Consider the following 24012-nt stretch of genomic DNA (forward strand, 5'->3'; position numbering starts at 1 on the left):
TGTCAGCCTTTTATAAAAGTACTGCAAATGTTGACAATTTTCTAGTTTAGAATTAACAGTGTGACATCTAATTATGCAAAACACTGCACTAGCAGTGGCGCCAATTAAAGTATACAGAGAATAATGGCAGGTAAATGTAGGTCATGTTTTTTCACAAGAACACTTAAAAACAGACCTAATCAAATGTGGTGCACGTATTGAAATAAAATCTATTAAAAAATAAAATAGAACTGGTAAATCACACAGGAGGACAACCAAGGCATCAAAACTCAAGCATTTGCCAGACCTGGACAAGAAAGCAGAGACCGCCTGTTCCCGATCGCCTGGTCCCTCTGTAACCATTGCCCTGATATGAAGACATGAATCACCCTTTCACAGTCAGAGACTGACTTGACCTTTGATAGCTTTGTGAGGCGAAAGACTCGCAGTCGCAAAACAATTGCCTTGTTTGTCATCAGGAAGTCGACAACAATGTCGGTTTTGTGTTCATTTAAATGAGACGCATTACAAGAACAAATTACAGCACGCTTTACTCTCTGTGGTCTTTGCGGAAATAAGGCTGCTTTATGGCGGCGGGGCTGTCTCGTAAAAATGAGTCACTGCTTTCTGCAATGTCACAATTTGGTAAATTTCAGAGCAGCTTGCCTCCAGATATATTTTTCGAAATAAGCAGCTCACAAAAGATTTACTAGTTTGTGTGAGATCACACCCGATGGCCCGCGGTGGGCAGGCACTCCAGAGACTCTGCTATATATAAATAAACACAACTTAAACATCAATTTGATTTAACATGTTGCCTTTATCTTATGAAAATGTGCGCCATCTTAAACACAGTCTAGCTTCATTCTTATATTGTTCAAGATGTAGCCTAGGCCGAGAGGAGTAGAGAAAAAGACTGGGCTAAGGATGCATCCCTGTGGCACACCAGTTTTAAAAAGTGCATTAAATAAAAGCAGCTGTAATGGTACTTTGCCTTAATAATTCATGGCCTGCTTTCCAATATGGCAGGTGGTAAGACATGAAGGCAGGGACTTGCTCATTGTGTATCTGCCTCTGTATTATTTTGTAATCTGTTGTTTTTTCCAAGCTATCTAGAGCAGGGTGGAGCACTGGCAACTGGGACAAATGGGAGCGTTGGGCGGGATGAAAGCTGGTGGGACCATTTATCATTCTGTTTTGCCTGCATCATGTCAAAACCCCAAGGCCGCTCATCTCCTCTTCATAGAAGAGCTGTAACAACAGGGAAAACAGTCGAGCCACTCTAACATCTGTATTTCACACACGCCGGCTGAGGTTTGAACATCCCCACAGCCCCTTGACACGACAAGTTGCCGGTTTCCTTGCTTTGGCAGTTTGGAAGCACAAACATCCAGAAACACACAGCAAACGCCCCAGTAGAGATGCAGATAAACAGTTGAAAAAAGAAGGCGTCAACCGGATGAACACAAACTTAACTGCTTTTCTCCGTCCAAGTAAAATCTGCCTTGTGCTATCTTTTATTACTCTGTGAATTAAGACTTGTAATTAAGAATGGGGGACATTGAAAGAGACCCTCGCAAATCACAGAGAAGAAAAACACCCATACGTCATTGTAGCGATAAGGGTGGTAAACACACGGTATCGAAAACAAGGAGAAAAGTCTTGCTAAACAGACGGGCATGATTCTTGCTAATGTTCGTTTTACCGCTGCAATAATCTATTCTAATTAAGGTTATTTACTTGGTATGTATTCTTTGTCTGTCTTCTATTTATTCATTCTGTTTAAATATTGGTTTAGTATTCTACGCAGTACATTTTTGGCATTTCTATAATATATGCATCATGTTTTCCCATTCTTTTAAAAGGCAATATGTTCTGTCCCTGTTAAATAAACAATTTAATGTTAATTCTAACGTCACCAAAATGAAAAGTAACACACACGTAGGAAGGCAAATATATTTGTTGCCAATATGATATCATCCAGCGCTTGTGGACACACGCCTGCCCTCATATATCCTCCACAAGTTTCTCTCACTCTGCTGATATTCCACTCCTTCTCTTGATCTTCATCTGCTTCGCTGTGAAAACGGCAAAAATGTTTCCCACTACATTTTAACTCCCGTTTGGAGTGCATCATCACCAGATTAGGTCATGACAACCCAGCGCACACTTGCTAAAACGAGGCGACTCACAGAACTAGCATTGAATAAAACTTTTATTGACCTTGTTTCACACTATCCCGATTGCATTTTCCATACCCTGACCGTAATGCGGTTGTAAACGTAGAATTTAATATTTATCTAGTCCCGGGCTATAACAACTTCTGGTCGGGCTGTTAAACACTTCTCGCAGTCATGCTTTGCCGGTAAAACGAAAGAGGCAATTAACAACTTGTGCCTTTTTCACTGCCTGCGATCCTCTGAGGGTTCTGCGGTGATTACCTCTTCTGAGTCTGGCTGTAGCATTTACCACAGTCAGGAGCCAGCGTCCTCCATGGCCATGTCACTGATCAAACAAGACCCGAATGAGGCTCGGTTAACAGCCCTGCTGTTTGTCGAACTTGGCTTGGAGTGCCGTCAAAACTTTGCTGATTTTGATACACATCACTCCTATATCTTCAAGAAGATTGTAACTGAAAAAGGATGCTCATAACACTTGACACACTGTACGCCAGGAGAACCGGAACAAGATGGTCACGCTTCTCCCGGTGGATAATCCAAGGGAAGTGCCTGCACAGCTTTTTCTCTGCTTCGGAGAGCGCCAAGTCCACATCAGGATTGGGATCAGTGGTGTGTCTTGCTAAGAATGCAAATAAGGGCACGGCTGCGGCTTTGCCAGGCAAAGTGCACGTCACAACAAGACCTTCCTTGTAAAAATGTCTTGAAAGTAGGCATAGTGCACTGAAGTTCCTTCCCCACTCATCCCCTTCACGTCTTTTGGTTCTTGCGTCAATAGTACCGTCTCCCCCTCACCTGACTTCATAACCCCAGCGTTGGCTTCGAAATTTTTCTTTTGTAAATGTGATCAAGCAGCTTTTCGAGACACCGGAGAGGCTCTGGTGAGCACGTCTGTCCTTACACGCACATTCCAGGTGATGTGAAATCTTCTCATAATGCTCGGAGCAATAAAAGCAATAATCTCTTTTTCCTGTACATTCGTTTTCCTGCTTTGACCAACTGAATGTCCATTTAAATCTTCCTTGGAAGCGTCTTTCATCTAAAATGGGAAAATAAATAGCTTGACCTTACGAAGCTAGTAGTAGATTTGAATGTGTCGTAAAAATGGCTGCCTTGGTAGCATACCCCGTGGACCTTTGATAAAAGTGTCTTCAAAATGGCCACCTGAGGTGTGCTCATCAACACGACATTTGGAAGGACATTCCTTGAAATTGTCAAAGTCAGACCTTTCACAAGAGGGATGCCAAGATACGTCCCGAGGAGTAAACGGTATATAGTGGCCCTCGACAAGCTAGTTTACAGATTATCCATCGACTGAATAAAGTGAAGGTAACATCCACAACGCACAGATAACAATTTTACCATTTTACCAGCATTGCTTCCTATCAAGTTTCCAAAAAGTGAACACTAAGTAAATGCTGATGGCAGCATCATCCCTGTGAGATTCGACAAAAATAATGAATAATATTGCACCCTGCTTACCATTTAACTTGAGGTTCTAATATGTGTTGAGAACCCCCTCTGTCAGCAGCAGGCCCTTGGAGTACTTTTCCTTTTAATGTTCACTACTTGCCTAGCTGCGTGCAGACAACACTTTTCACTGCCTCAAGCAGTTTGGCGGGAGTTTGTCTTCATTCGCCAAAGATGAATACATAATGTGTTGAATGCATTTTTGCAAGCCGGGTATGAATTATTCATGCATTGTGCGTTCGACTAGCCCTTCGCTCACAAACAACGGTGGACGGCCGACTTGTGTGGTCTGTAAATATTGTTCGAATATTGAGTCCAAGCAGGACGCGCTGGTTTTGCAGTTGAAATTTGAATTCAAAATAAATTTGATTTAATAACGTCCATCAGCTGTTGGGGAGACGCTGCATAGCAATGAAGTCGATCTCTCCATTTTGCAGTTCCACATTGCCTCCGTTTTCACGATGGAGAAACGATGGCAATGGCCTTAGCGCTGATGAAAAGAAATATGGAAAGTGGAGCCTAAATTTAGCATCCCTATGGGCGTTGGATTGAAGGTGGCTGTGCTTCAGACTCGAGTTGTTTTTGTGTGCAGTCGGATGAAACACTGGCAACGTGTTTTGACAACCATGGCAATTTACAAATTCACGATTTGCTTCTGCGCCCTGAAGTGAAACATAGAAGTAATCAGAGCTACCTCAAATGCAAAAGCTTCTTTTAAAGACAGAAAACTCCACCACGTTTAATCTATTAAATTAAGTGAACGCACAAATGAGTTCACACTTTTTGGGTTCTTAGTAAATCACAATTGGATTAAGCAATCGGCAGGGAATGATTACAAACTGCAAACTGGTATATATGATGGAGCAAATTGTAGAGCAGGTTTTTAGTCATGAATCTTGAGGTTCCAATATGTGTTTTACTTTTTTTGTATCAAACAGTGAGAACTGCTCTGTGGTTGAACAGCATGTGTGTGTTTGGATAAATTAGAGTCTATTCGCTCCGACACTTGGAGAGTCCACCTCTGATTAGCTCAGTGGGGGTAAAATGACTAAGGGACAACAATGAAGAGGCCCCATAGAAGGAAAATAAGAGCTGGAATGCAAAAAATAATAATAATAAATTCAATTGGGGCTGGCTGGTGACTAGCTTGAAAATTCATTGTGCGTTCTCTGAGCTCCATTTATACTAAAAGCGGTGCATGTGATGACCACGCCAGCTTCATGCTGAGAGCAGTTCCTAATAATGAATATATAACAATGAAACCGTGAATCAAAGTAAACCAATTGGAATACTTATTTAAACTGTTTCCTGGCTGAGCAAGAAGAGAACGTTCCCCCAGGGGGTTCCCCTTCTCACATTTTGTCTGTACACACCGCTCGCTTCCTTTTCTTATTTAGAAACACTTCACTATCTCTGCTTCTTTGTGTCCCTGGCCTCTCCTTGACCTCCATGGCTTCCTGTTTCCTCGAATCAGCTCCATTTTTGGCACTCGGTGAGCGCTTCAGTCGTTCTGCCAGCCCCGCCCTGAGCCGAGGAATCGATGAAGTAGCGGGCCTCTTACTGTAATCACTGACCCGTTCCCCAGCCGCCGTTCGGCCCCTGACCGCTCTTTCCTCGACTCCGAGCGGAGGGCTTTATTTCTTGTCGAGCGTGGTTCAAAAGGTCGTAATGATTACAGTTTGCTGGGGTTAAAGCCCCTGAGCCACCTCCAACTTACAGAAGTTGTGACAGATTTGGCTTCAATTACTATCCACTGACCTGACATCTGAACGTATTTTGGCCAAGCCGGGCCACACTAAGACAACAGCAAAGGCAAAATGTTTTTGACAGACAAAATGACCTGAAGCTTTACCTGTTTTTTTTGTTTGTGAGTAAGCAAGCAAAAATGAGTAAACTGATTTTACGGGAGGCGAAGGAAAAATCCAGTAAGCCCAATTTTTAGTTCATCAGAATTGTTGCTATTTCTATTTGTTATTGATATATTGCTAATTAATCTACTTTATTATTGCTGTATTGCTAACTAATGCGTGTGCTTAGATTGTGCTGTTACCGACCGATCAGCCACATTCAAAAGCTGCAAACAGCAAGCCAACTGTCACAACCTTCTTTTGCCTCAATAAGCAACGAATGTAAAGAATAGAGTAACGTTTAAATGGCATCCAGGGTCAAGTGGGGGGGGGGGGGGGGGGACTAATGCTCCTGGCTGGACCTTGCACCGCTGTGAGCTTTACATTTCACGAGCTTTTGATAGCTCAAGGGAGCACTTTCAAAACAATATCTGCAATCAAGTGCAACCTTCCTTTGTGATAGCGCCATTCATTCGGAATAAATAGATGTATTCCGTAAAGTTTGAAAAACAGATGTTATGAGGGCGGTTTGATCGGGTCGCCTTTTCTAATTATCGCACAGTCCTTGAGTTGCTGAATACGTAATCTGGCATCTTTGAATCATACAAGTCTCTTCTCAATACAGATTCTCCGCCAGCGAGTCATATATTTGTGGAGGCATGTTGCTCTTCTCAATGCTATTTCTATGTGCAGTGAATCATTAAATTACAGTGTAAAATGAAAAGGCCCGCACAGATGCAGACAGTTCAACTGGTGCGCTGTCTGCAAATCTCCTGCGGATTCACATTTTGACTGAATACGAAGAAGTGGCTGAGCAATGTCGGTGATGTATGGGCCTTTTTATTTTACACATTGCTCATTAGGATGACGAATGAAGTCAGCTGAATATTTAAAGATTGGGGAAATATGTGATCAGAGCGGCCTGATTCATCATTATGCAATGATTACTTCACTCAGAAAGACTTTGATTGGCTCTACAACCGATGATCAATATTTATTTCGATGTACCCGCATGATTTCCTTGGTTTGACTTATAAAAGGAAAAGGTACATTTGCGTTCGGATAAAAATCTAACACTCAAGCCTAGTGTATATTCCACTGGGGTGAGTTTAAAAAAAAAAACAAAGTCGTAAAATGATGCCTATTCTTTGTCAACATTATTTTTCAATGCAGTTTCCTCTTCTGCATTTTGATGAGCACGATGGTGATTTCAGTGTAGCTCAGAGGTTCTATTATGTGCTTGAAAGACGGTTGCTTCATATACTATAAAATTAATGGAGTCCTTTCTTGTGAGATTTCCTTTGAAGCAAAAGGAACTTTGAAAAACGCAACGATTTTCCAGGGACCGCCTAGTTACACTACCAAGGCTTGGCCGTCAAAATGTAAAGTGTAGCCGTTTTAAAGTATCACTCCGAGGTACAATTGCAAATATTAGAGTTATACTAGTTTAGCTTGACTGAACACATGCTTACAAACGTGGAGCAGTGAATTAAACTCACTTGAAGAAAAGACAAACTGCCTCCGCCAGGACTCATGGCAGAAACACAGACTTGTCTTTGTCTTCTAAAAAAAACATTGTGTGTCTTTTTAGAGTGGGAGGATCGAGGTTGTGGCTATTAGACTTCTTAATATATTGTGACATTCAGGCACGGTGGCTGGGTGTTGGAGGAAATATGAATCTTAATAAGTAATCATCAAGCTGTTACCGTCTCCCGGTTCGTTTATCTTTAATACTGGCGAGCCCATGTGACTGCATGTAGCTTTACTTCCTTAACTGATTTCAACAAATAAGTGTGCCAAGGGTGTCAGATAAAAATATGCCAAGCCAGCAGGAAAGGTCAGAGACAAAGCAGCCTAGCTCACATCACCTATCTGATTTTTAAAAGGCCTACCGTATTTTCTGCACTATAAGGCGCACCTAAAAACCTCCGATTTTCTCAAAAGCCGACAGTGCGCCTTATAATCCGGTGCGCCTTATATATGGACCAATATGGATTTGTGGATGAGGACTAATTAAAGTAATCTTTACGTGTTTATTTTCTGTGTTGTGTGATATTAACGTTTGAGCAACGTTGAGTTATTGATATATTGTTATTGTTTTCACTATTTCGAGTGTTACTATATTGTGATTGCATTGACATTTGAGCAACGTTGACTTATCTATTCTATGCGCCTTATATATGGACAAAGTTTTAAAATGGGCCATTCATTGAAGGTGCGCCTTATAATCCGGTGCGCCTTATAGTGCGGAAAATACGGTCATCTGACAAAACTATTCTGGAGGAGAGGAGAAGGGAAGAGCACATATTTTTAAGATTGGAAAAGACAAAGGGAGTTTGCATGGAACATCTACAATGATAAGAAGGTGGAGGCGGAGTCAAATGCAATAAATAACTGACAATAATATGTACTAATTACATGCTGGTGAACTTGCTCATGTTTTGGTCAAGATACTGTAATGGGATGCAAGAGATGGGAGCCAGTTTAATGAGCTGCGAGTTAACAGACAGCTTCCACAAGTGAATGACAACAAGTGTTAGGAAGCCGCCATGACAAGATTGCAAGACGGCTGCTCAACAGTCTTTCAGTCAGAAAGACAGCGTAGACATGAATATGCATACGTGAATGGGATGACACATGAAGAGAATCGCTAGAGAGAGCGCCCAGCATGTCCACTTGCTGCTAAATGAAGCGGTAAATACCTCCGAGTGAGCATGTCAATGTTAAGTGGTTCTCTTTGGCAGGAAAAAGTTAACTTACTTAACTCGGAAATGATACAAGAGCTACACCACCTTGCAAACTAAATTAAAAGGCAGAATACTGGCGGGAAAAAGAAGAAAAAAAAACTGCTATTTGGTGTTGCACTTTACAACAGCGCCAGGCACTCCAATAACGCTTAAACACATTCTTGACTTTCTCTTGACATTGGCCAATTCTCATGTTGAATCATGCTAATGTGAGTAGGGCCAACGCGCTTGTGTTTAATGTCCCCGTAGTTAAGACGAGTGGAAGGACCACGTCGCCCAGTGCCATCTGCTTCTTTATGATCTCGCCTTTGATTGCGTCTAACTTACTACCTCCAATCAATTCCTTCCAAATGACTGCTCTTCAGAGACAAATGTGAAACAGCGCTTGTGAAATGGAGGTATTACTTGGAAAGAGCCACATTCACCAAACCATAAAAAAGCTTAAAGTGTCGCTTCTCCACCTGGCTTGTTGCTTCAGCACACAAGTCTTCGATTAGCCTCAGCATTAAGGCAACATGTTATGTGAAAGCAAAAGCGTGAGACTTGCAACACGGCTCCCATCTTTATATCAGCCTGGCCTAATTCTAATTTCTCTCACGATCTCTCGGATCTCCCCACCACCAAAGAGCCTCCTTGTTTAATCTATCATTTAAGGGCATTAGCTAGAGAAGGGGGTGGCTATTAAATAGAAACCACTTGCCTGATCCCCTCCATTACAAGTGTGGGTTTTACAAGATACAAGTCTGCTGTAAAGTCAACCTTTTCCAGGAGTTGGGTTAAATCTTGTCGGTTCGCAATCATTTGACAGAACAGACACAAGAAGCTTCATGTGATAGGTTAAAAACAGATTTTCCTTAATAGGACATCATATTTTGACTAAATTTCTGCTATTATTTTATTTTATTATTTGTATAACAATTTATTGTACTGTATTCTATTTTATTATCGTATTTTATTCATTTTATTTAAATATTTATTCTGCTGTTATTTTTGCATCTGTGAATGGACATTTTGGTCACTTTTGCTAAATTATTGTAATTATGGCGACTGTGATTAACACTGACAATGGAGCTGAATATTTTTAAGCTTTAAGCCTAATCGTGGTGCAATTATGCCCAAACAGAGGAAAAGGTGACAAGAAGGGAAGGGGCAGGAAAGACTGATTCAGAAGTGGTCTTAAAATGACAAAAGTGCCTTGCTCGAGTTTCATAATTTGCCTCCTACCTAATAATCACCCTACTGTAAAAAGGTTCCTGTCAAATTGAATGTGCAGCTTCAGCATGACCAAAAGGATGATTTTATCACATATGTAAGCCAAAGTAGAATTCTCTGTTCTGTGCAATATTGATTGCATTTTACATGCATGTGTACATGGCAGCCATGTCTTTGTCTTTAATCTCAGAGGAGTCTTAACAGATTGCATGTCTCAGTCATGACAGACACGACCCGAGAGGGTTATCCCAACGTACGTCTCCTCCCGTCACATCATCATGAAATGTTGATAGTATGACAATCGGGAAGTCGAAGCCTGTTTGCTTTGCGCGCTCCTTACAAGCAGCTCTACCTATCGATTTATGCTTTGAATTTCCTAACGATTCACCTGCGGTTCTTTTCCTCTTTGACCAGAAAGAGCGTACCCTCGGGATGTTACTGTAGCCCCATAACGGTCAGTCTGCTCGGCGAGACACCGCCGCAGAAAAGCCAAGATACCCTTGAGCACTGTAAAACAAAGCTCAGTCTGCACAAAGTAAACAAATGAAATTGAGCCAACAGGCCTGGCCATTTTTGCAAACAATGCAAAAAAAATAAGAAAGCAGGTCGACTCTTAATACCATAAAGCAACAAAAGAACTGATTTTTTTTAACAATATCTGGTTGTGTGATGGATTTTTCTCACCAATACGAGTTTGAGTCTTGTTTGCTAAAAGTGTCTGTAATAGAGACAAGTAATATTTTAGTTAAATGAACAGTGGAAACATCAGGCCGCTTCTGGCCTCATCCTGAGCCTCTGATTTAATTTTGAAGTAACCACGTCACCCAAGGAACAAAAAACAATTAAGAGACAGATGGTGTGAGTGATGAGGTGTCAATCAATTGCTGTACACTCGCGGGCACAAAACACGCCCGTGGCCTCATGCTGACCTGACTTGAGCTTTGCAGAAACTATAGTAGAATATCCACCTTCATTGGGAACCCAGTACTATTTAACATATTTTTGGCCAGTTTTATTTCTCTGCCGAACAAATAGCCCCTCTTAACTTTCTAAAGTGTTGAATTTGTTCATGTAGCCTTTTGGCTACCAATTAAACATTCTCATTGGAAGCCAATCATAAAAAGCTGAGACAAGCACACTCCACATTATTGTCATCACAGTAATTACAGCGCTGGACACATTATCTTCCACATTCTAATCAAGCAGAAGAACAAAACAGTTAGACAAAAAAAAAAAAAACTACCTTGAAATGGATACAGCCTCCATGGGAGACTTCTCATCCCATGAGCTTTTAGCCGAACGTAATATGTCTGGTTTGGTAATAGCTTGCCGCCTCAGGGACACAGGTTCTTTCATTGGAAATCTTAAACAAAGCACAAGGTCTTTTGGCCCAGATTTGGGAGAGTGGGGAGCGGGATTGGCTATTATCTTACGAGGTCTGCGGCTGAAGAGTATTGGGAGGCTGCCGTCGGACCCCAGGTGCACTGATGTACACCGAGGAAATTGAGCAAACAGGAGATAAGTGAGATGGAGGGCTGTCTCTCCATAGAGCAGCATCACAAAACCACCCCTGGCTATTAACTTTACACTCCTCTCTGTTTCTAACCTCTTCTCAACTCTGATATCTAAAAACACGGGGTGGAACGTCAGTTCCGACTAGAAGTACTTGGTGCTGAGGGGAAACCATTCAGAGTCCCTTGAAATACAGTCCAGGAAGTGACAGCCAATAGCTTTACCTTATATATGTCAACCTAATTGAAAGTGCTCGCGCTTATTTTCTGCAGTCTGCTCTTCATATATGACATGGCGGCATGTATGGAGTGACTGAAAATGCATTGACAGTCTGAGCAGCAGCTTGTCCTGGAACATCCCGAGGCGACTGTATAAAGAGACAAAGCCCTGACGAGAATCCACCGATGACTACGCAGGCTGTCGCAGACAAGGAATGTAATAGCGGAAGGACGACAAGTCACATCTGGTAGTCTGACCTCAGTCTTGCCCCCCTCACCCCACCCCAGAAAAAAAAAAAAAAATCTAATGAACATACTGTATCTACCCACACAGACCTTATTGGAGAGCTAGTGGTGGGCATCACCACTGCTTATAAGCTTGCTGGAAGTGAGAGGTGGTGGCAGGCAGCAGATGAAAAAGGCCTGGGTGGCCTTGAGCACATGTCTCCACTCATCATCATAGGTACCCACCCCCACCCCACCCCACAGTGAATGGCGAGATGAAGAGGACGTTGGAGGTGTTTGCTGCTGGCTGCAAAACATCACTGGGATGAAGAAGATAGAAGTGAGATGATTGCATGCCTAACAACACTGTGTCTGATTCTAGGAGGTGATTATGGGGAACGTGGGTGTAGTTAATAACCCGTGTGTTGTCTCTACTGTTCACTTGAGAAGGGACTGGGGAAAATAACGAGGGGAGTGGAAAAGAAAGGTGGGTAATTTACAAAGGAAACTGCACTGGAAAGAAAAATAAACAGTACTCCAAGCTGGGGAGAAAATAAAGTCAAAATGTGAGAATAAAAATGTCATGCGAGAAAAATGATTACAAGCCAAAAAGTCCGTTTATGAAAATAAAGCCACTAATAAAATAAAGCGGTAGTCCTCTTGTGTTCAATTTTTGTAAAATAATCTTCTATTTTATTGCGATATTCAGTTTGTGTACACTGTCCTGCTTGGAAAACAATTACATATTAACAATAAAGTAAATTGTAATTTAAGATGAGTGACAATGTGCTCATAAGAGCACTCACATGCCGAAATGTATTTGTTCCAAATGGTCCACGGCTCCCTCATTATGCTCGTATTAGCCATAAAACAAGGCCCGCTCTCGTCTTTTAATTTAATCCGAACGACGGCAGACGGAAATGTACAATGCCATCTGCGCTACAGAATGTTCTTACATTTAATGCGCTCTATCTGTATGACAGCATTAGTTTGATTTATTTGCTTCTTTCAATTCGCTCGACGCATAGAATAGAAAATAAATCTTCATTAGACATTAGACATCTTCCTGTCCGTGGAAAGATATCTCAGGCCAGTAGTTTTAATACAAGTGACCTTTGGCATTGTAGGCATACCTTGATGAAGGACGAGACTTCTATCTTGCCCTAAACATAAACTAATATTTGTTCTGGACCAAATACAGAAACAAGGTGAAGAGTGGAAGGTTGAGAGAAACAAACAGATGAGACCTCGGGTAACAACGCTATTTTCTTTCCATGCAGTCCCCTGGTAGAGTGATTGGAACTCCGAGATAAATGAGCCTGTTTCTCTTTGATTGGCCCGAATTAGCTGGAGCCCTTGCCATATCTTAATGAGTGTGAAGAGAGAGAGAGAAAGTGAGAGAGAGAGAAAGACTCTCCAAGCTAGTCTAAGAATGGACCCTTTATCGTAGTAAATAAATCATTGAACTTGTTGTTTACGTCAGGCGCCGTCACTGCACTGATGCAGGCCGACCGACTCAGTTCATGTCGTGGGTGCTAAAATGCTTTTCCCTATTAAATTGTTATTAAAGGAGAAGTAGGAACTCGACTATCATCTCATGTGCCACTTTTTATTTTTCAAATCAAACCAAAGGGCCAGTCAGGGCATGGAGGGAAAGTAGATTGGCGAGTATTGGAATGCTGTTTATGAATTTGAAGTAAAAGTATCATTAATATTGCAACGTTCGTAGACCACCAGCAAGTAGATTCGGTGAAGAGTCATGTGTGGAGTGTGACCACATGACCGCAGCACAGACTACATCCAAGCTATACTTTATGCATACACCCCCCTTCCTCCCCTTGAGCCACAAGCAGTACACTTAGCCTCACACACACATTAAGCTCACGTGAAAATCCTTCCGGATGAATTTTAATTGGTAAGACAATGGGAACTCTGACATCAATCCCCGCCGGGCATCATCTTCTTCACCCTCATTGGCTTCTCCCCCTCGACGGTTCCTCCTTTAGGCATAATTACTCGACTTGTCTGTGAGCTGACTATTGGATTCCTCTAACTTAAGCGGCCGGCTTCTTGTTCCTGCCATAGGTCACATCTCCTGCTCAACGGCAGAAAGCCTTGAGATATAAATGAGAGAGAGAGATGGAGGGGGGAAGAGCAGGCTTGTGTGGTGTCTCTATAGAGGTGTGTGTGAGCATTTGTTGGTGCATGTTCTCATTTGCGTACGGGTGTGTGAGCACATATGCGTGATTCCCTCCCCTCACACACCGGGTATTGTGCAGTAGATCAAAGCAGCAAACCCCTGTAGGCTTGACACACTCTAGCAAGGCAGTTGCAGCAGCAAAGAAGCTCTGCAGTAATTCTGCTGATACAGTATACGGTGTTATAAAAAAAGAAAAGAAATAAGAATAAAAAGTTGAGTGGAGAAGTGAGCTCTCTTTGCACAACGGGGGATCAGAGAATATTCTCATTGTTCTGCGGAGGTGGTGTGTTGACAGAATACAACAGAGGAGGTTAGAGAGAAGAAAGTCATGTGTGTGGTGTTTTGGATCTCTCCTTGCATGCTTTGCTGGAATATTTCCCAAAGCAGCAACGACAAGAGGATTTCTAGAGAGCTTGATTGTTGTGGGTCACTGATTTGGGAGTGTGTTGCTAGCGGCTAATGGTAACGCCTCAACAGATTTTGGAATCAGACATGACAAATATTGTCGTACTCTGCTCCGTTGGGTAAAAAGTGCTGCATAATTCAAAAGTATCATTATTTTGCGGAGAATGACTGAAGATTTAGTCTTACAGATTTGCCTCGTTGAGGGAAACCTATGGGAAAAAAAATGGAAAGCCAATGTGTTGCATCCCATTGCTGAGTCAGACTGTCAATGACCTTCAAGTTATCAGCCTGCCACATCTTGAATCTGATATCATTTGAAATCAATAGCAATATAAATTGTCTGTGATGGTTGAAGTCTTGGACAAGGCTTGGGCAAACCTTTGACTTCAGATGCATCAGCATCGAGTCTGAGATCAGAGTCACTTGGGGAGAAAGAAAAAAAAAATCAAGGTATTCGTGCATTAAATTTCTCTACATAAAAGTGCAGCTCAATCTCTCGCAAGTTTCCTCATGGGCAAATGTTCAGTCTACTCAAAGTTTCACAAACTGTGAAGGTCAACTCAAAGGTAAAATAAAAAAAATGTTATCAGATCGACTCTACCGCAAATATTATTAGACTGACCATTTCACATCTATGACGCTTCTTCTTGACTGAGCCGTACCGTATACGCATTGACGACACAAAATGAGACGACTGCTAACAACTAGCGGCGGCTGCATAAAGACAAGTCACAACTGAAGGCATCCATAGCTTCATAGCACGACCCATAAATGACAAAATGTCTCCCAACATTAAAAGAGGCGATATTGCTAAAAGCAATGACACGGGTCTCCAAAAGCGATCTTTTTAAACACACAAGTCAGATCGCACAAGAGAAGGGCATGTGCCCTTTACGTCTTTTTCCCGTCATTCGTTTGATGCGGCGAACGCTCTTTCGTCTCATGACAATAGCGAAACGTTGCTTCTTTTTTTTCCCAAGGCTGTCTGTGTAAAGAAAGAGGGGCCACCTTTTTAAAGCAATCTCTTCATCGTTTCTTTTTTGCCTGCTTAGGTTGGGCTTACTTGATGAATAATGGAGGCAACTGTGACCTTTACAGTGCGAGTTCAGGCTTTCTCTGGCTTCCATCTGATCTGATGAACGCTTTTGATTGTAACTACACGAGAAACACGAACCAGTAAAATGCCTGGGGTGCACTTTTTGAAATAAAACAACTTTTGACGATTATATTTCTGTTAAAGATTTGCTTAGCTCAATCAGTCAGTGCATATTTGTGTACCTTAAGCTTGAGTGTCTCCGTGTCACATGATCAATCTCCCAACTCAAAGGCGTTCTGCTTTTCACACTACAGTACCATCTGTTTGCTCTGAGAGGCATTATCACATGGAAGACTTAAATAACACACTTGTGCCCTGGGGAAACACGATACAACAGGAGAAGTGCAAGGCAAAGGTGACAAAACGAAATTGTCTCAGCGCGACACGAGCGGAAAAACGATATGCTTATTAAAAACAGATGTATAGTCTGGAAAAACAGCAAACTGGGCTTCTGAGTGCCGTGATGTAAGGCGGAAATTAAAAAATCATGAAAAGTCGGCCTTCTCTGTTATGTCAGCGCTGGAGCTAGAGTATGGCAATGGATGGTGGAGCGCCCTTAAATTGTTCCTGCCAAGTCAAGCGTGAGCTGAGATCAGGAGACATGCATGCAATGGCGCAGAGGATTTTTGCAAGATGGAAGAGAGGCTACGACGACAATACACTGAACCCAAGACGGCTTCATTTCAACTCCTTTTTTCTGTAATTAGTAATCAACTTTGTATAATATATTACGTGTCACTGTATTAAAACTGACAGCAATATGTGTACGAGTAACATATTAGTCTGTGAAAGTAGCTTCCTAAACACTTCCACCAAATATATTTAGTGGAAAAGTAAATATGGCTAAGTGCTAAATCATCCATTGCTTCTCTTCCTTAAATTAGTGAAAATGCTGTAAAAAAGGTTAAAAACACTGATTTTGATGAAAACTCAAAGGTCCTTTTAAATCAACATCTTTGTATCACACCCAAGTGGCGCTTATGAAATAGTGTTAAAAGGAAATGTGACCTTTTCCATCACAAAATAAGTACACGCTGCAGGGAGCAAGTGACTATGGGAGCTTCTTAAAAGTTTTTTTTTTTTTTATCCCCCATCGCTGCAAGAAAAGCAGTTTACTCTGGCTGACGGCACCGTTATCAACCTTCAGAAAGGACTGATGACTCATTTAGCCACAGATGGGTTAATTCTCTCCCACTTCTCAATTCCGTTTAAAATAGAGAGAGGGGCACAAAAGTGATCAAATGAGACAGTCTACCACCTGTTTTGGTCTTTTTGCCAAATTGTAGTAATGAGTTGTCGTGGGCGGGGCGGGGTTGGGGCGATGGAGGAGTGGCAATTTGACAGTTGGATATAATGTGCACAAACTGAACTGAGCTCTAATTTAGATACTCAAATGACAAAAGGGTTAGCTGTGATTTTTTTATGGGTGTATTTCAGTCTTTTGCAATTCATAGAGGAATGGTTCGAGTATGATCATGTCTGAGCTTGATATAAATAAAATAAAATCTTTGTTGTCAATCAATACTGCAGCACTTGCTTTGTACCGAATGTGCGTGACCATGTGTTTTGTCATGCTTCACGGGATCACTCATCGATCGAGCGTCCTACAGAGACATTGTGTAAAGTCTATTAAGGCTTGATTAATTGAATTAGGAGCAAAACATTTGCTTAAAAAGGAGGATCTGAGCAGAAACATTGTCAAGCTACACTCTCAATAGTCGCAAGCTTGGGCTCATGGACTCAAATCAGTGAATGTCACGCACAACATTCTTACAGCTTTTATGGAAATAGATCTGGGGGCACTCAAGTGGCAAAGATGGTCACAGAGATTCATCAAGAGTGACAGAAGAAAGCGAGCAGTGCGAGAGATCACACACCGATGCCGTTGTGCTACATGTCATGCGTCAGATTTTGGAATGACAAGCTGGTTTTGCTTCGTTTTGTATCAAATGAATAAAGCTGGCGTAACAAGTCTTGGACTTGGGTGTCAAAGAGATTATATTAGGGCATGAAAATCTGTTACACCCTAAAGAGGAACTTAACGTAATGTCGAGTGTCATTTCGTGCAAGGAATTAGCGGTTTGGGGGTCAGTAAAAATGAACTATTGTAGAACCAGAAGCTGACAAAACAACGAGGTAGCTCAGGAGTTGTAACCAATGGTTTAGTAAATTTATCAGGGAATAGTGAACTGCATGGAGGCGACCATCATCTGCATTGTTATTTTATTATTATTATTTATAATAATTTCTATTTTTCTTATTATTGAAGTCTGAAAAAAAAGTCAAAGTTTGAGTACCGTATTTTCCGCACGATAAGGTGCACCTAAAAACCTACAATTTTCTCAAAAGCCGACAGTGCGCCTTATAATCAGGTGCGCCTTATATATGGACCAATATTGAGCCACTACAGCAGGCGCGTCCAAAGTCCGGCCTGCAGGCCAAATGTATTTATCTTAATTAAGGACAAAGTTTTCAAATGGGCCATTCATTGAAGGTGCACCTTATAATCCGGTGCGCCTTATAGTGCGGAAAATACGGTATAACAACCCTGATCAGCCGTAATGCTTGCAATAATGATTATAAAACAAGGAAATATGTTTTCAAAAGATATTTTGAAACCAATCTCTGTAATATTAACCACATTATGATTTGAATAATAATTTGATGGCACAATCCATCCAAGCCTTCAAACTATTTCAGCTTGGTTTTGATCTACAACAGTCAGACGTCCATTGGTACCAATGTGTTTGTGTTAAGTGTCTCCGTAAAGCTGCAATTTTACTGCCGTCTCTTAAATGGCCGATATCAAATAGCTGGCCCAGCAGAGCTGTCAGCCACCGTGCAAGTACGCGCCCGATATCGCACACCGCGGATTAGTCTCTGTCTGTTGCTCGAGGAGAAATGTGTAATCTCCTATCTGAGAAGTGGGAGGAAGAGAAGGAGGGAATTCTCGCCATTAATGTCTAACCTTTTAAAAATGGATTCGCCACTATGACGAGATAATGGGCTGAATGGGAGCTGCAAAACATGTACACCCTGTGACAAGACAGGAAAAAAAGCCAAAACAATTACACTAAAAATAAAATCAAAGAGAGCTTTGATGCGCTTTTCTTACAATCGTCTCACCCAAACGCGTTAACAGGGAAGGATGTATAACCTTCGTACATTCCGTGTATACCTACATCTTTTTTCCTATCCTGGCATTCATAAAACTGTACTTAGCCACTTCTCAACTTCCCTGAATAATATTTCTAATAATGATACTGAAGAAGTGCAAATTTGTCATGAATTTTTAATTTTTCCTAGATTACGCTTGACATTGAGCACTAAAGACAAAAAAATTGTATTTGTACATTGTACACCAAAAAAGGTGACCTGATGCCCTAGACAAGTCTCGTCTTTAAATCTTATGACAGGTTTAGAGACACGTTTTTGAACACAAAAGCTTTTGTTGAAGCACTGAACACCTCCAACTCGTTTCCTTTGCACTGAAAATCTGCCCACTGTCGCTGTGTGTCACTAATGGTGCATTATTCATATTCTATGATGGGTCACATATAAAGGGAAAAAAATAATAATAAAATGGGCTTTATGTTATCATGAGCACCACAATAAAGTCTTAAAAGGCCTCCATCTGCTGAGTGTGAGTTGAAGGAGGAGCGAGATACTCGCTGAGTCACTCTCACAATGGCTTGCCTTTCACTATACAGAAATAGTTCCTCATCTTGAAGGCATATTAATACATTTCGTGAAGAATACCACTTGGTAGCTAGCTACACAACTATCCAGGGGAAAGTAATGCTGGGCTAGCAACGAGCATTTAGATGGGAACCCAAATGATGATTGATGGAACTATTTTTCCTCACTGGCAAAGCACTTTTCTTTATCCCCCTGAGCACATGTGTCAAACTCAAGGCCCGGGGGCCAGATACGGCCCGCCATATCATTTTATGTGGCCCGTGCAGACAAATCAAAGTCGTGTGTCATTACTAGAATTGCAAATGGTCTTCACTTTTAAAAATATCCTTTTTTTTTAATATTTGACCAGTTTTTACAAGTCTGATTTGAAAAGGAGTTATTTGTCAAAGTCAAAGTCAAAGTCAGCTTTATTGTCAATTTCTCCACATGCCAAAGACACACAAAGAAACCGAAATTTCGTTCCCCCCTGCTCCAGAGTAAACCAAAATTCAATCGTCCTTGCTCATTTGGGCCGATTCAGTTTCCTCAAATTTACACACGTGCCATTTGGCAGTCAATGCAACATGGACCTAATGATGCATAGTTTTATTTCACATGTTGGAACAAATCAGGTCCTGATAATAAAATTGTAAGTAACTAACTGTTGCGTGTTGGAAACTACAATCATATCTGAAGATCAGTTGAATCAGATTCTGGGCTCTGTGGTCCTCGTCTGAGGACTGAGTTGTCTGCTTATATGCGGCTGAATCAGTATGTACATCTCGTACGGGCAGTGCGCTCATGTCTCGTTTCGGTATTTCTGTGTGTGTGTTTTTTATGTTGTGTTGTCAAAGAATTGCTTAAGTTACAATCCAATTTCCACCAGTGATGTTGATTTCTGTAGTCTGATGTAGATGATGGCAGCCATATTGCTGTTTTAAGAGCCCCTTTGCTCATGAAAAGGAATATGGCTCTGTTTTACAGCTTCGATAGAATATAGAAGGAATCTAATTTGAGTTGCCTGGCAAAAGCAGCCTTGACTGCAACTGGGGAGTTGTGAGATCTGAGCCCGGCGGCTTCTACCAATTCACCTTAGGATGACACGGCTTGTTGGAGAACGCTCGTAAGACCTTACGAGGGAGTTGTGGGCAGCCTCCAATTAAACCAATAGCACCGACATTGGCACATCACACCTCTGGGTGGGGAACCACTCAGAGGTTTGCGTCGTTCTCAACTGGCTGTTGACCGAGCTTTAACCTTCTCAAGTTCAAATCTCTCATTATTGATTTAAAGCTTAAGTGGTGCTGGGTTCATTTCAGGCGCTCTGGTGGTCGCTCCAACTTTTTGAAAATGAACACTGCTTTCAGTTTGTTTGTTTTTTGTTCTCCTTGCACTGACCATATAACAGCAGCGAAGCAAACACAGAGGTCTTTAAAGATGCACCACCTTCATCCTGTCCCAGCTGTGAGTGTGGGTGACAAATCTTATTTGCTGCCAAAAACAACTGCCCACTCATGCGAGTCATCTTAAATTGTAACACCATTGCTGCAACAATATGCTGCTTTTCCAAGGATTTACTCGAATAGGAGATTTGCCTTAAGAGACACACTTCATAATAAAAGCTTAGACCAAAAAAAAAAAAAAATTCACCACGATGCATGCGCTGCCATATGTGAGTCTCCCATAGCAGGCTATATGAGAAGCTTAAGCGACTGACATTGTCAATGAGTAATAGTGGTGGCTAATATTAGCGCTAAGACACAAGCGGCTTTACGTCCTTCTAGCACAGGGGTGTCAAACTCTTTTTTTTCGCGGGCCGCATTGTAGTCATAGCTTCTTTCGGAGGGCCATTATGACTGTCAACCCAAATAAATGTATGTGCCTCATATTATATACAGTCAAAGCTACAAAACAAATCAGACGAGTAAAAACTGGTCAAATATTAAAAAAAAAAAAATAAAATATTAAAAGTGAAGACAATTTGCTATTCTAGTAATGACACATGAATTTGATGCACAATTTGTCTTCCCGGGCCACATAAAATAACGTGGCGGGCCGTATCTGGCCCCCGGGCCTTGAGTTTGACACCTGTGTGTCAGCAGCTGCCTGACTGCTGTGATGTTGAGCCAGAAGTGAATTTTACAACTAATATTGGAGCTATTGAATTTGTTTGGTCACACTGCGTGACCTAAAGCCACAGAGAGCAAGTCACACTTTCCGCTTGGGTCATTACTGATCTTTTTCGGTCTCGTCTGTTTGGGTAGTGTTAAATAACTGTTCAAGACTATCGAAGCAAGTGAGTAGATATGCATTTCGTTCTACTTCTTATGACAGCTTGCAATATAAAACATATGAGTAGCTACTTGTGATATTTCACAATGAAATCAAGGCAATAAAAATATAACGGGTAGTGTCAATCAGTCATCTGGAGCGGAATTTGTTGAAACAGTGATTATCTCCATTCTTGACAGCGCAAGCCTTGGTGATACGTTTCTGCCCACCGGCCTTCATGTTCGTCTATCTGATGCAACGCAATGAGGCTTTACAAGGTAAGGTTTCAAACTATGTCAAAGTTGGAATCAAGCTAATGTCAAAAAAACACATTTGAATCAAATTAGAGGTCCAGCTCTATTACGTAAACCATTTAACATGCATTTGTGAGTCAGATAGACATCCATTGAAGAAAGGGCAAATATATCCTCATCAAAAATTGCACAATGGAAGCTATTCAACTCCATCGGCTTTCAAGAATAGTGATCATAACGTTTCTGAGCAATTTAGTGATTCAAATGAGGTGTCGCCAAGAAAAAGTTATCCTTGGTCATACGCCACACAAAGACTTAATTGCAGGTCTTTTTGTTCCAAAAACCAGGAAACAATTCAAGCTACTTTCAGCCCCTGATGTCACCGGGCAACGGCAAGAGCGATACATCAATCATATATTCATATTGCTCTTGAGTGACTTGAAATATATTTCATCATGTGGACAGTATCTTTGCTCAGCTTTTTGTTTCATTTTTTTTTGGGGGGGGGATAGTGCTGTATATTGTCAAATCCTTGAATTTTGTGAGGGTCAAAAAGCATGAAGGAGAGGAAAGGAGAGTGTGAGACAGCTCCTCTGGGTCATTACGCATGAGACAGTCACATGCAGATGCCACCTCATTCTTCATTCTCTTCTCCTGGCCAACAGGCACCGAGCGGGAAGGTATGAGGGCATTGAGCCATGCTCAGTGAAGCCGACATGTGCTGCAGATACTGGAGCAAATGAAGACACATTGCAGAGCCGTTGGATACTAATTGTCCCCCCCCCGCCCCGCTTTTTTCACAGTCTGTCAGCATTGTGTACAAGTGACTGGCACATGTAATGCCAGCAGGTAAAACAGCTACAGTATTTTTTTTGCTCAGATGGCCAATGTCTAGAAAACAATATGTGCCTGCCTCAGCACACATATTCGTCAGACAAACAGACCAAAGTCAATGCTGAGCAAGCCTAGGTGGAGAATTTAGACAGGCTTTCAATCACTCATCAGAGAAGTGGAGATGTATGCAGGCGAGAGAATTTGTCTTTCCATAATTCCAAACCCAATAATCAATTATTGCCCCACCGGGGCGCGGATGAAGGATTCACACGGTCCAAAGTCACCTTGGCAACAAATTGATTATATGCTGCTAAATTTGAATATAATGAGGAAACATGACTGCACAAAGTGCACCAAAGTGGAGACATCATTTGTATCACAGAGCCCCATTGCAAAATACACTGGCTGGCAGTTTTCCATAACTGTCACCACAAACAAATAACGCCTGTATTTGTTTTCGTGTAACACTATCAGGTGAACAAAAAAGAGATTGCAAAGTAACAGCATGAAGAGATTTAGACACAGTTAAGAAATACAGTCGAGACAACCTAATTTGACTGCCGCGAAGTAAATGAAAAGAAAGCGAGTCGACCAGAAACAAAACAGTCAATGAGGCCCATTTTTCCCTCTAGAGTGGATTTAAATGATGCCATTGTGTAGCACTGCTGCATCACAATTACCTGCTAGAACATTCCCTTTTTCCATTAACATAAGATAGCTACTCTGCTTTAAAAAAAAAAAAAAAAAAATTCAAAAGGACTTTTGGGACATGAAGTGAGAGAGAAAGAACCTACCTGCATTTCTTATCGTATAACTAAAGATGCTAATGATGGTTGACACCGTATGGAAATGAGATGAGGTGAAAGGCCTTAGAACAAAACACAATGTAGGAAAACAAAAACAGAAACTCTTAAAATAGAAAGTCAAATCTTTACACATCACGACCATTGTTTTGTCAAAACAAATGCAAAATTGGAATGAGAGCATTGCCCCCCCCAAAAAAACCTGAACTTGTCACCAAGATGTTCGTAATTAAAGTCGTGTTGATGTGAGAATCTTCGAAAATAAAAATTCCTACCGCATTACTGTTATTAATCCTGACTCCCCATTGACATCTGTCATAAAATGTCTACATACATAGATACCCTGAAACACATCGTTTGGTCTCGCTTCCAAATTTAGACCTATGGATGGAGTTTGTGTTTTTGATAATGCTTGATGACGCGCCGTGGGTAGAGTAGAGAACCGGTACACAAAAAAAGTGTCAATTCAACCTCTACTCCTCCCGTCGTCTTTCTGGCCATAAAACGCAGTGTAATAGGATTCCTGAGCTTTTCCAGTGACTGCTTCCACCATCACACAGACATTTAAGTGCACTAATCCATGACAAATTGTCTCATCTGATCCATGACAAATCGTCTGAAGGGCTGATAGCAGTGAGGAGATGGAGGGAGGTGAGAGGGTGAGGGTGGGGGGGGTGCAAAGAGAGCACCGTTTGGCACCTGAATGATCCGGTAGTTATTGCCTGCTTTCATTACCACATAGGGCATTGTATGTGTGTGCAAAAGCGAGATCACAAGCTGCTGATTAGCTCTCTACCGGAATCCTCCGTTTGCCAAACAAGTCTACTCTAGTGTGGGGGAAGATTACAGAAGCACAAAAGACAAGGTGGCTGAAAAATGAAAAGCGTCGCAGCTCTTTTGAGGATCGCAACGAGAAGGAAGGTCCGTGATCCTTCCAACAATCCAGCTTTTATAAATACAATATTGAGTTTTGATAAATGGCAGAGAGGTATTAGCAGTATTTCTAAATAACCACTTCACGTGGATGAGTAGGCTAATCAAATTATTACGAACATTTGATAATTTGGCAAAAACGCAACATTGA

General features: G+C 41.5%; 1 protein-coding gene and 1 long non-coding RNA gene across 7 annotated transcripts in view; one reads left to right on the forward strand and one right to left on the reverse strand.

Annotated features, from left to right (window-relative positions):
- The window catches only part of tafa1b (TAFA chemokine like family member 1b), a 113222-nt gene that overhangs the window by 77438 nt on the left and 11772 nt on the right, over positions 1-24012 (reverse strand). The window lies entirely within an intron of this gene.
- On the forward strand, positions 20888-23524 carry LOC148391076 (uncharacterized). Its single transcript, XR_015861174.1, has 3 exons — positions 20888-21062; positions 21238-21315; positions 21957-23524. It is a non-coding gene; the product is annotated as an uncharacterized LOC148391076 (long non-coding RNA).

The sequence above is a fragment of the Syngnathus floridae genome, chromosome 11, assembly GCF_059516105.1.
Source record: "Syngnathus floridae isolate MCC-2025c chromosome 11, RoL_Sflo_1.0, whole genome shotgun sequence".
Taxonomy (NCBI): Eukaryota; Metazoa; Chordata; class Actinopteri; order Syngnathiformes; family Syngnathidae; genus Syngnathus; species Syngnathus floridae.